General features: G+C 33.8%; 1 non-coding gene across 1 annotated transcript; it reads right to left on the reverse strand.

Annotated features, from left to right (window-relative positions):
- Positions 1–1,757: 1,757 nt before the first annotated feature.
- On the reverse strand, positions 1,758–1,864 carry LOC128279937 (small nucleolar RNA R71). The gene has a single exon (XR_008270121.1). It is a non-coding gene; the product is annotated as a small nucleolar RNA R71 (small nucleolar RNA).
- Between the last annotated feature and the right edge of the window lie 8,157 nt (positions 1,865–10,021).

A 10,021-nucleotide genomic window follows, 5' to 3' on the forward strand; every position in this document is an offset into this window, starting at 1 on the left:
GAGAGGGATAGATCTACCGAATAAAAGAAGGAGAGAGAAGAAGAAAAAAAAGAGAAGAAGAGAATTTGTGTGAGAAAAAAATTGGTGACATCGATTTTCTCTTTATTGGAGAATTCTAGAGAAAGAAAGGGTAGCAACTTAAGAGAGCAAAATACAGACGCAAAGAAGGGGGAGAGATAGCTATCTTAGATTCACGTACAATCTGAAGATCAAGAGAAGTTAGAGTGTGGCGAGAATTCTTGCATTTCTGGCTTTATTTTCCTGATTTCTGTGATTCGAACTTATTTGAGAATGTTGATGAGTGATTCTATTTTGATGTTAACTTTTCCACCCATGAACTAAATCTTTTCTAGGTTGGAGTTATTTGGGTGAATGTTTTATCATCTTTAATGCCCGTGATTTGAGATTGTCTATATTACTGTTTCATTCAATTTATGCTTATTTAAAGACATGCATGCAAGCTATAGACATAGTTGATTGTGTGCTATGTTCTTAGGTGTATTTTCAATTCTAAAAAGGTTAAATATATTGGATCTTGAATCGTTTGGTGCAAGTGAATACTCGGTAGAATATTTGTAGCACTTTAGACATAGATGTTGTGAGTTGTACAGAGAAGAATGTTCATTTAGTTATTAATCCAGATTTCTGTAGACATACAATAACTTATATTTCTAGCTTAAGATCTAACTATTGAAAGAGGCAGGTTATAGTAGTGACTTTCTGAGTAGTTGATTAGACAATATTTTTCCATGGCTTTATTTTAATATGAACATTTAACCTGAATAATTCTAGCCCGATTCATTCAACAACAGAAATACTCTTGCTTTTCTTTGTAATTTGCCACAACATTTTATTTTCCATATCAATTCTTAATATTTAGCATTTGATTTCATTAATTCATTATACAAACATCTTATTCAACTTTAGAGTATTTCATTCTATTTAGTATAGCCAACAGGATTATAATAACTTACTCAATTTCTTACCAATTTTTGATCCCTGTGGAGATAATACATACTTATCACTTTACTACTTGAATGACGTATACACTTGTACAATTGCAGTAGTTATTTACATGCAACAAGTTTTTGGTGTCGTTGCCATGAATCGAAAATATTGGTGAAAAGTTGATTTGTTATTATTCTTTTTATTTTTGTCAAAGCAGTTAATTAGTATTTTATTTTATTTTTCAGGTTTGTATTAGCTCATTAGAAGAAGTCTTCAAGAGGATACAAAACATTGTTCTAATCTTGAAATTGAAAAGGACAATACGGCGAAGAAGAAAAGAGTTAAGAGAAATGGAAAGAATTAGAAATGATCCAATCAAAGAAGATCTAGTTTTTAATAATGAAAGGGTTGATGATATTCCTCGAATCATAGATGACAAAGACATATCCATCAAATAACCTGTTCTACCTATTTTGGATGATCTAAATCCAAGAATTGGTAGGCCACATATTTAAGCTCAACACTTTGAATTAAAACCAGTAGTGTTTCAGATGCTGCAAACGGTAGGGCAGTTTAGTGGTTTACCTACTGAAGATCCAAGATTGCACTAGAGACTTTTTCTTGAAGTCTGTGGCTCATTTAGGCAGCAGGGCGTCCTTGAAGATGCCCTTAGATTAAAATTGTTCCCTTATTCATTACAAGATCGTGCCAGATCATGCTTGAATGCATTACCATCAGGTGCGGTGGCATCTTGGAATGAACTGTGTCAGAGATTTCTGCTTAGATAGGATCCTCTCAACATGAATGCCAAGCTTAGGAATGACATTACATCGTTCAGGCAATCGGAAGATGAAACATTATATGAAGCATAGGAGCGTTTCAAGGAACTAATTAGTAAATGTCCAATGTATGGTTTTCAGCATTGAACACAGATGGAAATGTTCTAAAATGGATTAAATGCTCATACGGAAATGGTGGTGAATGCATCTGCTAATGGGACATTGCTTGACAAATCCTACAATGAAGCATACGAAATTCTAGAAAGAATAGCAAACAATGAGTATTAATACCCCACTACCAGAGTTGGTACTGGTAGAAGAGTGGCTAGAGCTATGGGACTTGATGCGATTGCATCTTTAACAGCTAAGGTATCATCTTTAACAAATATGATTAAAACACTAAAAAGACCCTCTGCAGTGCAGGGGATGAAGGTTGCAGAACTAGCATGCGTATACTATGGAGAAGATCATGTTTTTGATGAATGCCCATTCAATCCAGCCTCTGTGTATTGCATGGGGAATTTTAATTGTAGCAACAACAATCCCTATTCCAACACATACAATCTAGGGTGGAAAAAATATCAAAATTTCAACTAGAGTAATCAAGAAATGGAAATGCTAGCAATGTTAATCGATATAATGTGGCTGGTGTACCAGCTAGATACATTCAACCAATGCCGCGGAAAAATGTACAACAAAGTTTTTCATCTTCAACATTAACTATGGAAGCTGTATTAAAGGAGTATATGGCTAAGAAAGATGCAATTATTCAGAGCCAGGCAACTTCCTTAAGAGCTCTAGAGAATCAAGTGTGACAAATTGCCACTGCATTAAGTTTCAGACAACAAGGAGTATTGCCTAGTGACACAGAAAGTTCTCGATCTGAAGGAAATGGACAATGCAAGGCCATAACACTCTGGAGTGGCACTTAACTGCCAAGAGTTGTGAATGATGCCTTTACTGAGAATGAAAGTTCAGAAGTTTCTGAAAGCACAACTTTTGAATCAGTAGTAGAACAAACTACAAAACATTGGAGTAAACAGAAGCATATAGAAGCAAATTCATCTTGTAAAGCTAATACAAATGCCATAGAAAAGCAATCTCAACATTTGGAAGGAAGGTTACTGCCACATTTTCCCCAATGTTTCCAAAAGTCGAAGCAAGATGCTCAATTCAAGAAATGTCTAGAGTTCTTGAAGTAATTACACATCAATATACCTTTGGTGGAAACATTAGAACAAATGACTAACTATGTGAAATTCATGAAAGATATTCTATCCAAGAATAGAAGGTTAGGGTAGTTCAAAACTGTTGCACTGATTGAAGGGTGCATAGCAATGCTGAAGAACAAACTACCATCAAAATTAAAAGAACTAGGGAGTTTCACTATACCTTGCTCGATTGGAAACCATTATATAGGCAAAGCATTATACGATTTAGGTGTAAGTATCAATCTAATGACTATATCTATTTTCAGGAAACTTGGGATAAGAAAGGCAAGACGTACTATAGTCACACTACAACTAGCTGATAGATCATACGCCCATCCAGAAGGTAAAATTGAAGATGTACTAGTAAAAGTTGACAAGTTCATTTTTCCAGCTTTATTATATTGGAATGTGAAGTAGATAAAGAGGTACCCATAATTCTTGGATGACCTTTCTTAACAACTGGGAGAACATTGATTGATATATAGAAAGGTGAATTAACCATGAGAATTAATGATCAACAGTTGACATTTAACATGTTTGATGCTTCAAAGTGTGTAGACCCAGATGAAGAATGCCATGCTGTTGAATTTGTTGAGATTGTAATTCAGGAAGAATTTGCAAGACATATGCACAACAATTCTGATGCAGACTTTGTTGAATTAAATGAAACAGAATTGACAGAAAAATTTAGAGAACTAATGGAAATTCAGCAATCTGGAAATGGATTCAGAAGGAGCTTTCAATCATTAGACTTATAAGGTCGATCTTTCAACCCTACTCGACCGTTAATAGAAGATCCACCTATGCTGGATTTGAAGCCATTACCAGTGCATTTGAAGTACGCTTATTTGGGAGATAATGATACAATGCCTATAGTTATCTCTGCCAAACTTACAATAGACTAAAAGATGCAATTACTAAAAGTCTCAAAAAAATCCAAGAAAGCTTTAGGATGGTCAATTACGGATATCAAAGGAATTAGCTTAGGAATCTGCATGCACAAAATAATACTTAAAGATTGCCATGGCAAATCTATTGAACTGCAAAGGAGACTAAATCCTGTCATGATGAAACTAGTTAAAAAGGAGATTAGCAAATGGTTGGATGCTAGAATTATATACCCAATTTCTGATAGCTCTTGGGTGGCCTTGTTCAGTGTGTACCTAAGAAAGGAAGGGTCACCATAGTAAGCAATGCTAACAACAACTCATTTCTACATGTACTGTCATAGTTTGGAGAGTTTGTATGGATTATCGATAGCTCACCAAAGTAACGAAGAAAGACCATTTCCCTCTGCCTTTTATAGATCAGATGTTAGATAGAATAGTAGGGAAAGCCTTCTAATATTTTTTAGATGGCTACTCAGGGTACAACCAAATCGCCATATCTCCTACTAATCAAGAAAAAACTACATTCACTTGTCCTTATAGAACTTTTTCTTTCAGACGAATTCCATTTGGGTTATGTAACACCCTTGCAACATTTTAGCATTGCAAGATGGCAATATTTTCTGACATGGTGGAGAAATTCCTTGAAGTATTCATGGATGATTTCTTGGTGTTTGGCGACACTTTTGAAGATTGCTTGAAAAATTTGGAATTGGTACTTTGCCAATGTCAAGAAACAAATCTTGTGCTGAATTGAGAAAACTGTCACTTTATGGTTTGTGAAGGCATTGTTTTAGGCCACAATATTTCACAGCAAGGAATTTTCGTCGACAAAGCAAAAATAAAAGTCATTGAAAAGTTGCCACCACCCACTTCAGTGAAAGTAATCAGAAGCTTCCTCGGTCATGCTGGATTTTACCGTCATTTATGAAGGATTTTTCTAAGATATTTAAACCTCTATATCAATTTTTGGAACAAAATAGACCATTTCATTTTGACGAGTTATGCTCAAAAGCGTTCGAAGAGTTAAAGAAGCAATTGATTACAATACTTATAGTCACTGCACCAGACTAGACTTTACCATTTAAACTAATGTGTGATGCAAGTGACTTTACTATAGAAGCAGTTCTGGGGCTGAGAAAATCCAAGATGTTTCATGCTATATATTATGGCAATCGTACGTTGAAAGATTCACAGCTCAATTATAACACCACGGAGAAAAAATTGTTAGCGATGGTATTTGCCTTTGAAAAATTTAGAGCTTATTTAGTGGGCACCAAAGTCACGGTTTATGGAGACCATTCTGCCATTAAATACTTGGTGACGAAGAAAGACGCCAAGCCCAGACTTATTATATGGATATTGTTGCAGCAAGAATTTGATTTGGAAATCAAAGATAGGAAAGGCATTAAAAATCAAGTGTCTGATCACTTGTCACGATTAGAAGTAGGAGATAATTATGGTGATAGTCATATAATTGAAGATGAATTCCCTGATGAGCAGTTATTGTTGGTTATGGAATTGCCATGGTATGCGAATATTGTTAACTTTCTAGTCAGTGGGATACCGCCACCTGTGCTCAATCATCATGGACAAAGGAAATTTAACAGCCCGATTTTCAGTGGTGAAGGAACAGTGGTTTTGGACCAAAAATATCCATCGTGTTGACTCGTAAATATTATTTTTAAAATATTTATAGAGTCACAAAATTCGTATTAAAATTTGGTTTGGAAATATTAACGTTTAGATAGTTAATTAATCAAAAAGGACTAAATTGAAAAAGGTGCAGAACTTAGTAATTATTGTAGTTAGGTGATTTAATAGCTTAATTATTAAAAATGGAAGGACCAATAAGGCAATTAAACCTCATTAGTTAGTAGTGGAGAGTAATGGGATTAATAATTAAAGAAAAATTAAAAGAAAATAGGTTTAATGGCAATTTTGTAAATTATTCAAAATTAATGAAACAAATTGAAATAAAAGCTTTATTTTTTTCTCATTTTCTCTTTTTCTTGGCCAAACCTTACCATTGATGACCTATGAATCTTTGTTCATCTTTTGTCCTTGCATGGTAAGGAAATTGAATCGTTTTCTTGTAATTTTATGTTTTTGAGATCGTTGCAACTAGGTCTAGCTAGCCCGTACATTCGTTTTTGATTCTGGTAAAACTTTTGGAAGTTTCCATTGATGAATATTGAATGTTTTTGATGAATACCATGTATTTAAACCTTTGATTGTGTTGTTTGATGAATTTGTGAAGTAATTTTTGCTAAATTTTGAGTTAGGGATTAAGTTGTGAAAATGACAAAATTTTAAGGTTTGGAAGTGAATTTAGGATTCATTGTGGGCTGTTCAAGGGCCTAGTGTTTTTCGATGAGATATTAACTTGAGAAAAATAGTTAATTTGATGAATTTGGGGTTGGGGGACTAAATTGTAGAAACTATAAAAGTTTAAGGTAAATGCATAAATTTAGAAAATAAAAGGGAATTAACTGTGAAATGGATAGGAATATGAAATGTATGCTAATAATTGAGAAATTTTACATTTTAGATCAAGATCTGCGCTTGTTGAAAAGGAAAAATAGCGGAATAGTCCCTGAACTTCTGTAACTACTACAATTTAGTCCAAGTAAGTTCGTACGGTTTAGAATTTAACATCAATATGAATTTTTGAGTAGATTAACATTGTAAAACTTATATATTTATTACTAAATTTTGATAATGAATGGTAATTTGAGATATAATATTGACTTTGATGCTCGATTTGGATTGAACGCTGGATAGAGTATAATCGTGATTTGGAATGTTACGGGGGTTTGTAGTGGAGATGGTACTGGAGGGAGATATCTTTATATTACCTGATTAAATCAAGGTTCAACATTTGTTGTGAACTCTTGTGTTATAGTTTATTTTTGGTGTGTTTTGGTTGGATTAGCTCTTATGAGCTTCTGTCTGGTGTGTTCGGTTGACCTGACAATGTACTCTTATCTGTAAGTTATTCTTTGAATGAAAAATCTTGGTCAGGCAATCTGTTTAATGAATTTTGAAAATTTTTTTATTTATTGAATATTGACCCAAACATAGATGAATTCATCAGTTGAAATTGTGGATGATAGGGAATTCTCATGGTTGATTGTTATTGTTTGAATTGTTGTATTTACTTCGGTAAGATTTCTCATCTAATGCGTCGAACTTAGTAAGCTTCATTAAGTTTACTTGTGTTGTTTAATGTCATTGTATATACTCGGAAGGTCAGACGATCGGATCGGCACTCAAGTTAGATTATCTAGTTCAAGTCGGTAGTTTTTGGATCGTTTATTTCAGTTTATTTTGCATGTATAGGCTCTTGTGTGGCTATCATTAATGTTTCGGTTTATGTAAATATTATGGATGATCTTTTGTGTAGATGGTCAACTTATATAATACATGAGAATGAAGTATAGTTTCTATGCTAATATGATTGATATGTATTAAGGAAATGTTGTGATTGAGGTACCTTTGATATGTATATTGGATAGGTATTAGCTTGAATGAATTGAGGAGTTGAATTGATGTTTATTTTGATGTATAATTTTATATACTTATGGTACCAATGAGAGTACATTGGTTAGGCACTTAATAGGTTGATTTTGGTGTGTTTTTAGCTTGATCAATGTCATTTTGAATAGGTATTTTGGTTGGTATTTGAGTTTCTTAAGGTTCAAGCAAACTTGAAATGGTAAACTTGTGTTTTAAAGCCCATTTTAGGTCCACATGACTTGAGACATGGGCATGTGTCTCAGCCATGTGTCATACGACACGGTCGTGTGTCCCCTAGAGATTTTTAGGGTTGCATTTCGAAAGTTACACAGCCTAGCACATGACCTAGCACAAAGGCGTGTGAGGCCATTTCGAGTGTTACATGGCCTGGCACACGGGCGTGTGGCTTGGTCATGTGACCCAAGTTAGAAATTTACACAGGCATAGACATAGGTTGAGACGCAGCAATGTGTCCCTATTTCAAAAGTCACACAGCCTGAGACACGGGCGTGTGTCTCAACCGTGTGGGCCCTGCAGTCTAAATTTTTTCAACTATTTCTTGAAATTTCTAAATGATTTCAATTTAGTCTCGAATTGTTTCTGTAATGCCCCCGTACCTGAGACCGTTGCTAGAGTCGAGCACGAGGTATTAACGAACTTAATTCATTAATTAAACAGCTCAAACAATTTATTTTTAAAATTTCCAGATAAGCTGGTTAACTGTGTCATAGTATCTTAAAAATTCATATCTCAAGTTTCGAAACTCAAAATTAAGATCTGTAAATTTTTAATGAAACTAGACTCATATATCTATCTACTAATTTTTTTTAATAGAATTTTTGGTCAGGCCAATTAGTTCAGTTTATTTGTTAAAGTCTCCCTTATTTTAGTGTTTGACCACTCTGCCCCTGTGTATTTCGAATCAGATATCTCCTTGTACAGAGTTTCAATGATTATGCTGTTTGTTCCTTATAAAATTAGACTCAATAATTATTTCATAAATGTAAGGTAAAACTCATAATTATTTTTTTACAATTTATGGTAAATTTTTAAATTCAGAATAGGGGATTCAGAGACCACTATGACCCTGTTCCACCAAAACTTAAATATCTCATAAAATATAACACATTTACCTGTTTTGTTCCAACCATATGAAAATAAACTCATCAAGCTTCGATTTCATAACTTATTCATCATTTAATTCCATTTTTACTCTTTTAAGTGATTTTTCAAATTCACGCCATCTTCATTCCGATTCATTTTGTGGCCAATTTTACCTTTCCAAGGATTTTCATGGTTTAGTTAAGACATAAAGCATACATGTTATCGTATATAAACTTGATTAGCCATTCCAATAGCTAATCATTTACAAGCCCTTTTCTTACCAAACCATAACCATATCATATGATCATTTATACAAAGTGAGTATATTGCTATACATGCCACACTCAAAATATACAAGCCATTTTACCAATTTAGGTCTTCAGATAGTGTGAACGAGCCTTCGACCTATCCCGATTCTCAAGTCGGCTTGTCAAAACTACAATGAAGGAAAAAGGAGGGAGTAAGCATAAATGCTTAGTAAGTTCACATGCAAATAACAAGTAACATAATCATGCCATTCAACATAAACATCATTAAGACACACATAACATAAGAATACTTACTATCTGACCACAATTTTGTTTCACCAAGTTCTCAACCAAGAATTTAAACTCGTACCTGTCCATTTCCACTTCTTCAACACATTCATCATCGAATCACTATCGTTTTAAGTATTCTCCATATTCTCTTAGGATTTTCCCGTTGAACACATCGGAATATAATTTCGGATACGCGGATAGTGTGCACGTAAGTGCTATACTCATAACTGAACAAGCTCAATAGCTTTTGAAATCTATGTAGCCAAGCTACCATGTAACCCGCCCATAAATGAACTTGGACTCAACTCAACGAGCTCGGGCGTTCGCATCCATAAGTGAACTCAGACTCAACTCAACGAGCTCGAATTCCTTGTTATATCTCACAAACTCGGACTCAACTCAACGGGTTCGAAACTCAACCATCCTAGTGACATGTCACTTGTACCCTAATCTATTCCCAAGGTTCAAACGGGATTCTTCTCAATTTTAAATTTTGATCACCTTCTTCGAAATGTAAAAACTGATACTTGCTAACATCTGATACTTATCAAATTATTCACATAATTTGCATATTACCAAATAATAATTCACAAAGCACAATATTTCATGATAATAAATATCATATCATACAAATATCATTAAATCACTTAAAATAAAAATTATGTTACCTTATTTACACATTAACTTACCTCGATACAAAATATTAGCAATCGAGCTTATTCCTCGTAAACTTTTTTTTCCCTCGATCACGACTTGAATCTTGTTTCTCTTGATTTATAATACCAAATTAATTTTATTTAATACATACATTCATCAAAACAGCCCTTAGTACAAACTTTGGAAAAATTACCATTTTGCCCCTAAACTTTCACATATTTTAACTTTTTCCCCAAGGCTCGGAAATTAAACCTCATCTTGTTTTCTTATGTTTTATGACATGTTGATCTTTTTTCCCTTCTATGGAAACATCAAATTCATACTCTAACATGTACTTATGAATATTAGGTATTTTTACCGATTAAGCCCTTTTACTC

This window comes from Gossypium arboreum, chromosome 8, assembly GCF_025698485.1.
Source record: "Gossypium arboreum isolate Shixiya-1 chromosome 8, ASM2569848v2, whole genome shotgun sequence".
Classification (NCBI taxonomy): domain Eukaryota; kingdom Viridiplantae; phylum Streptophyta; class Magnoliopsida; order Malvales; family Malvaceae; genus Gossypium; species Gossypium arboreum.